Consider the following 8,484-nt stretch of genomic DNA (forward strand, 5'->3'; position numbering starts at 1 on the left):
TGGACACATAGCACAAGAATGCCCTAATCGCCTTAAGAAGAAGGGTAAAGCTATGAAAGTTACATGGGATGACTTAGATGAATCTGATGATGATTCTAGAAAAGACGAAGAAAACTATGTAGCTTTTGCCTCTTCTCTACTTAATATTGATTCTGTTGTTGATACTGATAGTACAGATGATCAGGATATGTTACCAGCTGAGGAAGATGAATATGAAATTCAAAAGGCATATAATGACCTATACCTAGAGTCCTTTAAACTCAAGAAAAGCAATCTTAGACTACTTCAACGACTCAAGGTAATTGAACCAGAAAGAATTCAATTTGAGAAGAAGTACAAATTGGAACTTGAACGTGTCAAAGACCTTGAACAACTTGACAATGCAAAAAATAAAATGAAGGCTGATGAAATTGAACTAGAGCGATTGCATAAGGAAGTGACATTTATTAAAGGGAAGAACAAACTTAACGAGATTCTAAAGGCTTAGATCTCTGGAAAAGACAGGTATGGTATTGGATACACTAGTAATTCAAATAATAATAAAACTGTATTCGTTTCTGCAGGTATACAAAAGGAAGAATTTCTGAAGTCATCAACCGCATTTACAAAGCAATCCTAGATGAATGCTTCTAAACGAAAGGTGAATCTACAAACTGGTGAATCGTCAATGGCACCAAAGGTAAACTTTAGTCACACTCCTCGGCAAAAGGTGAGTAGAAAAGGGTTTGTTCCGACATGCTATCATTGTGGCATTCTAGAGCATATTCGACATCATTGCACCTATATGGTTTATGTATAAAAACAAATTACAGGAAAAATTCATGTTCTATTATGGAGAATAAGTCGAAAAGTGCAAATTTGAATACTAAGTCGGTTTGACTACTGTATTGTATCATTGTTTAAATAGGAAAGTTTATTTAAGAAAAATGTTTAATGTTATCTATGCTCACCTTACATATGCATATTATTATGATCAATCAAGATTAATTTAATTTTGAGTGATGCATTAGAATTGATTATAATATGCTTTTGATGATTTGATTGGTCTGTGTATGACTTATTTCATTTGATTGTCATATTCTATGTCTTGAATCTATTTTGAATTTCTAGAAGTGCATCTCCAAAAAGATTTTTCGATTTTTTTCTTAGATTTTTTATTTAAAAAAAAGGGCGTTCGAACGCAAATTTTTGAGTTCGAACGCGATGACTGGTGCGTTCGAACGCGCAGACTGGTGCGTTCGAACGCACTCGAGGATTCTTTATATATTGGGCCCGAACCCAAGGGTTTTAATCTTCCATCTTCTAAACCCTAGAAACCCTTCATTTTCTCCCTCACAAATCTTCAAGATCTTGGTCTTTTTCATCAAATTTCTCACTACAAATCCTTTTAGAGGGTAGTTCTCCTCCGGATCTAGCGTCTTTCGGCCGAATTTCTTAGTTTTTCTTCACTTTTATGAGGTATGATCATCAATCAATTTTCCTATTTTTTTTATTCAATTATGTCTCTTAATCTTAATTGATTTCGTGCATTTTCGAGTTTTGATCACTATAAAGTTACTATCTTGATGTTTCTTGTGTGATTGAATGTGATATCCTAGTGTTTTCAAGGGGATGATGGATTTCATTTAGGCCCTTCGTGATTTCTTGCAATTTTTGGATTTCTTGCTATCTTTTTGTTTGCTTTGGGCATGTATTGAATCTTGCATCTTGTTTCTTTCTCAAGAATGCCTAGAAAAGCTGCAATTTCCAAGAAACCTTGGTCGCCTTTCTCACCTACTTCAGCTCCCAAGTTTTCTACATATATGGCTGCAGGGTGATACAAACACAATTTTGGCACTCAACTTGTTATTTGTGAACGGCCCGTGGTCATTTCTGATTTTTCTGCCTTGGGGATCGAATAGATCTTTACTGAGCGAGGATGGTTATCCGTGTGTCGGATGAGCGGGACTGCATACGTTCTACTGTCCGTGGGGTTTCGATCTACTTGCACTCCGATGTTATTCATGCAGAACTCCAACTTCCTAATGGTGAGTTCCAGTATCCATCATCTGCTCTACTTCCTGATGTCAATGAATATGCTGGTACTGTGTTAATCAAAGAGGAACGTTGGAAGGGCAACATGATGCCTCATGCGAAACTGACATTAGTGGCTCGCATGCTTCACCTACTTTGTCTGTACAACGTCACCTCCAAGACTCACCATTCCAGTATTAGTCCTGATCATGCTTTCCTCCTTCATGCGATGTTGTCGGGAGTTTCTATTGATTTGGCTGCGGTGATCTACGATTCCATTCTAACAGCTGCACAGAAAGAAGTGCCCCGTGAAGGGTTGCCGTTTGGCATATTTATTACCAATTTGTGCACTTAGAGTGGGGTGCGCATGGATGCCTCGGAACCTTCTCTTACTTCGCAAAAACCATTGGATCGGATTACTTTTAAGAGGAGTCAAGCTCATGATTAGTCGTCTCCTCTCAAGCCGTCCTCTTCCGTCGCTGGATGTTCCTCACACCTCGACAGTTCTGATGACAGTTCGGACGATGACTCATCTCACACTGAGGGGGAGTTACCATAGTTCTCTGACCATTTCGACCAGCTTAGCACTCAGGTGCAGGAGCTCCATTCGGTCGTAAATGATTTACGAGCTGAGCAAGCTCGTTAGGGGATCGTACTCGACTACGTGTTGTCGATTCTTCATCGTCAGTTCCCTCCGAGTTCCTAGTCTTTGGCATTTGTGTCAAAAAAGGGGAGAGTGAGTGTGAGTTTAGACGTGTGTTTGGAGTTTAGGAGTTTACTGGTGTAGGGGGAGTAATGGCATAGGGGGAGTTTACTAGTTTATGTTTATTGCTTAAATACCTTTGTGTGAATACCTGTGAACTTTGTTTGCTTGAGTACTAGTGAACTGCTTGCTTGATAAATTGTGTTTGGATTGTTATTCATTTCAAGTTATTTTCACTTGATCTTGGTTTGGTATATTTTTATTTGCAGGGATTAATATGCTAAAAGTACTAGACTTGTTGAATGCTCATTTTGAATTCTTTGTAATATCTTGTAAACTAGATATTTTGTCACAAATTTCCAAAGGGGGAGATTGTTAGGTTTTTAATTATTAACAATTGTGTACAAAATATTCTAAGTGTATTTTTAATGTATATGAGATTTATACATGTCTAGAATATCTCTGGTTTGAAGAATTGCAAAACTATTGGAAAAAAGCTATCGAGTTCACACCGCGTTCACAAACGCGTTCGAACGCGGTGCGTTCACAAACGCGTTCGAACGAGGGTAGTGCATTCGAACGCGGGTACTGCGTTCGCAAACACGTTTGAACGCGGGTACTGCATTCACATAGACCAAGAGCTGCGTTCACAAACGCATTTGAATGCGGGTACTGCGTTCACACAGACCGAGAGCTGCGTTCACAAACTCGTTCGAACGCAACCTAAAGAATTCAAGTTGTCGCGTTCGAACGCACTCAGGCCTGTTCAAATGCACCTGAGATCAAGTCATATCGTTCAAACGCAGCTTTCGTTCTTAAATAAACTTTCCTATTTAAACAATGATACGACACAGTAGTCAAACCGACTTAGTATTTAAATTTGCACTTTTCAACTTATTCTCCATAACCGAACAAGAATTTTTTCCTGTATTATTACTTTTTTTTTATACATAAACCATATAGGTGCAATGATGGCTTTCACACATGAGTAGGTAGTCATTTTCTTGTAATACATATCAAACAATGTGCAATAAGATATTCACAAACATCAAAAAAATTTATTTAATTTGCAAGCAATCTACTGAGTCAAACTGGACTCTAAACAATATGGCTTTCACATAAACTCATTGTAGCCCTTTTCATTGATCTTTTATGAACACATTTGTGATGTCTAAGCATGAGATCAAACTGTGCAAATCAACGTCAATAGTGAGCTATTTAAAAAAAAAATTCATGATGTCATGCTCACTCAAGAATATACACACGTTATGAGTGCATTAAATTTAGTTTAATTATCATAGAAGTCGAGAGAGTGAACAAATCAGAAATGATACAATATACTGCAAGATGACAAAATTGACTATCATAACTCGTAATCAAAAGAAAAATCATATTTATATGTCAAGAGTATATTATGGAATCTAGGAGTGCATCAATTTTTTTTTTATGACAAAAACTCTTGACAAATCTGAAACTAAGACCAAAGAAAAGTTCAAAGTAAAGAAAACCTAAAAAGAAACAAAAAGAAATAATAAAAAAGAAACACGCAAACCAAACCAAAAAAAAAGTCAATCCAAAGCACAAATCCCTAAAGAAGTACAAAGATACTCAAATCTCTATAAATCCAAAGGTTTTGTAAAAAGATCACCCAATTGTTTCTCCGTCTCAACATGTTCTAGTGCTATTGTTTTTCTTCAACTAACTCGCGTATAAAATGATGTCGGATATCAATATGTTTTGTACGCGAGTGTTGAATAGGATTTTTTGATATATTAATAGCACTCATGTTGTCACAATAAATAACCATAGTATCTTGTTCAATGCCGTAATCTTTGACCATCTGTTTCATCCATAGTAACTGAGAACAACAACTTCTCGCTGCAATGTACTCGACGTTCGCAGTAGATAAAGATATCAAATTACTATGCCAAGCAACCAGATTGTTTCCAATATAAAAATATACACCTGAGGTACTTTTTCTATCATCACATGAACCCTGCCCAATCGAATCCGTGTATCCAGATATGATAGCTCCCGATTCATACGTAAACTAGATACATAAGTCAATTGTGCCACCGACATATTTTATAATACGTTTCACAGCAAACAAATGTGTCTCCTTAGGTTCAGACTGAAACCTAGCACACACACCGACACTAAATGCAATGTCAGGTCTACTAGCAGTTAAATACAAAAGACTACGAATCATGCTCCTATACAGTGTTTGATCAATCTCAAAATGACTATGCATAAGATCTATAAACTCCTTAGCTAATGATTGACTCATTGCCCCGAAGACAATGTCATCCACATATATTTGTGCCACAACTAAACTCTTGTTAGACCGTCTAATGAACAATGTCTTATCCACTCCCCTCTAGTGAACCCTGCATCCATTAAAAACGTGGTCAACTTCTCATACCAAGCTCTTGGAGCTTGTTTTAGCCCGTAGAGGGCCTTTTTCAGTTTAAACACATGAGAAGGAAAATTTTGATCTTCGAACCCTTTCGGTTGTTCCACATAAACATCTTCATTCAAAGTACCATTCAAGAAGGCACTTTTAACATCCATTTGAAACAATTTAAATTTTAAATGACAAGCAATAGAAAGCAGTATACGAATAGATTCTAATCTATCAACAGGAGCAAATGTCTCATCAAAATCTATACCCTCAACCTGAGTATATCCCTGTGCTACGAGTCTAGCTTTATTTCGAGCTATATTGCCATGTTCATCACTTTTATTCTTGTAAATTCATTTTGTTCCAATGACGTTCACATTCTTAGGTATAGGAACTAAATACCAAACATCATTCCTAGAAAATTGCTCTAATCCTCATGCATAGCATTAACCCAAGAATCGTCTAACAATGCTTCCTTCACATTTTTAGGTTCAAAAGAAGATGTATAACAAATAAATGATACCTCACTTTGGATTTGTTGTCTTGTCTTAATTGATTCATTCACGTCTCCGATCACTTGTGACAGTGGATGATTTGATTTCACTCTGGCAGATGGTTCCGATACGTTGTAGTCATCTTTATTCATTTCAACTTTGTCCTCGTCCTGATTCTCAATTTCCAGATCAAGCTCCTTTCCTATTTCTTCGTCATATGTATCTGCAAAAACAGAAATAGGAGTAGCTTCAGTTAAATTAGTCGTGGATTCATCTATCATAACATTAGCAGATTCCATAACAGTAGAAGTGTCAAGATTAAATACTCTGTAGGCTCTACTATTATTTGAATACCTCAAGAAGATGCCTTCGCTACTTCTAGTGTCAAATTTAGTCAAATATTCTCGATCACGCAAACATTTACTACCAAAAACTCGAAAATATAACACTAGGTTTCTTACCTTTCTAGATTTCATAAGTAGTCATTTTTGTACCTGGTCTTAGATAAACACAATTTATCACATGTAACGCTGTATTGACCGCCTCCGCCCAAAACCTTTGAGTAACATGTTTAGCGTGAAGCATAACCCTAGCCATTTCCTGCACAACTCAGTTCTTTCTTTCAACAATCCCATTCTGTTGTGGAGTTATAGGAGCTGAAAACTCATGTTGAATACTAAGAGAATCACAAAATATAGAAAAATTTTCATTTTCAAATCCTCTACCATGATCAAAACGAATCCTAACTAGGGTTGTAGATTTTTCATTCTACAATTTTAAGCATAGTGATTTAAAAACTTCAAAGGTTTCAGATTTCTCACGTAGAAAGGCAACCCAGGTATATCTGGAGTAATCATCGATCATTAAGAATATATACCGTTTACCTCCAAGACTTTCCGTTTTTGTTGGACCCATCAAGTCTATGTGAACTAATTGAAGCACACGGTCGGTGGTAGCTGCATTTACCTTCTTGTGTGAGATCCGAATTTGTTTTCCAATTTGACACGAACCACACACTCTTTTTGACATTTCTTTCATCTTGGGTATTCCTCTTACCACTTCTTGTTTGGACAGAGTAAATAATTCCTTATGATTCACATGTCCAAGACGTTGATGCCAAAGATCTGCAATGTCAAAAGAGGCACTGTTACATTTCAGTTTGTGACGTTCCAACAACATAGCAATTATCAGATGTTCTAGATCCATAACATATAACATTACCACTGTGATCTAGAATAGTACAATCATTTTTGGAGAATTTTACGTCATAATCTTCATTACAAAATTGACTGATACTCATAAGATTTGCTTTCAAGCCCTTAACATAAAAAACATTTTCAAGAATAGGAACCCCCGGAGAACTTACCTTTCCTTTACCTATTACCTTGGATGAATTACCATCTCCGAATGTCACAACTCCCCCTTCATGTTTTTCAAGATTAGAAAATAACGACTTGTCACTCGACATATGTCTTGAACAGCCACTGTCTAAATACCATAAATCAGAATTTAAAGATTTCAAGGATGTATGCACAACATAACATTTCAAATCATTTTTCTTGACCCATATGGCCTTTGTTTTCATCCCATAAATGAAAGCAGTTCTAGGTTTTTATAAAAATTTGCAATGAGGTCGAATATGCCTTAGAATGCCGCAATGATAGCATGTCGGAACAAACCCTTTTATACTCACCTTTTGTCGAGGAGTGTGACTAAACTTTACCTTTGGTGCCGTTGACGATTCACTAGTTTGTAGATTTACCTTCAGTTTAGAAGCATTCATCTAGGATTGCTTTGTAAATGCGGTTGATGACTTCAGATATTCTTCCTTTTGTATACCTGCAGAAACGAAGACAATTTTATTATTATTTGAATTACTAGTGTATCCAACACCATACCTGTCTTTTCCAGAGATCTGAGCCTTTAGAATCTCGTCAAGTTTGTTCTTTCCTTTTAGAAATGTCACTTCCTTATTCAGTCACTCTAGTTCAATTTCATCAGCCTTCATTTTATTTTTTGCATTGTCAAGTTGTTTAGAAAGGTCTTTGACACGTTCAAGTTCCAATTTGTACTTCTCCTCAAATTGAATTCTTTCTAGTTCGATTACCTTGAGTCGTTGAAGTAGTCTAAGATTGCTTTTCTTGAGTTTAAACGACTCCAGGTACAGGTCATTAAATGCCTTTTGAATTTGAGATTCATCTTCCTCAGCTGGTAACATATCCTGATTATCTGTACTATTAGTATCAACAACAGAATCGATATTAAGTAGAGAAGAGTCAAAAGCTACAAAGTTTTCTTCGTCTTTTCTACATCATCATCAGATTCATCTAAGTCATCCCAAGTAACTTTCATAGCTTACCCTTCTTTTTAAGGCGATTAGGGCATTCTTGTCCTATGTGTCCAAAACCAGAACATTCAAAACATCGAACTTTATTCTCATAATTCTTATTTTTCTGTTTGACACTATTGTTGCTCACACCTATATTCAAACTCGCAATATTCTTCTTTTTCACAATGGCTTTGCTTTTCTCAAGTTTTTCAGCATTCAACTTGTTTGGGTTCCGAAAGAATTTATTATACTTTTTGACGAACATGGCCAACATCTCAACATCTAAATCACCTTCATCATCAGACTCCTTTATAATTTCTTCAACTATGGATAGAGCAATCCCTTTGGACTTCCTCGATTTTGAAAGACTGGACTCAAATATTTGTAGATTTCCTACCAATTGTTCAACTTTCATAGAATCGATGTTCTTACTTTCCTCAATAGCTGTAACTTTCGCCTAAAACCTCTCTAGAAGAGACCTAAGGATCTTACGGACAATTTTGTTTTCAGAAATTTTCTCTCTTAGGTTGAAACTAGAGTTGAC

Source organism: Typha latifolia, chromosome 2 (assembly GCF_019914945.1).
Source record: "Typha latifolia isolate L0001 chromosome 2, TyphaL0001v2, whole genome shotgun sequence".
In the NCBI taxonomy this organism is placed as follows: Eukaryota; Viridiplantae; Streptophyta; class Magnoliopsida; order Poales; family Typhaceae; genus Typha; species Typha latifolia.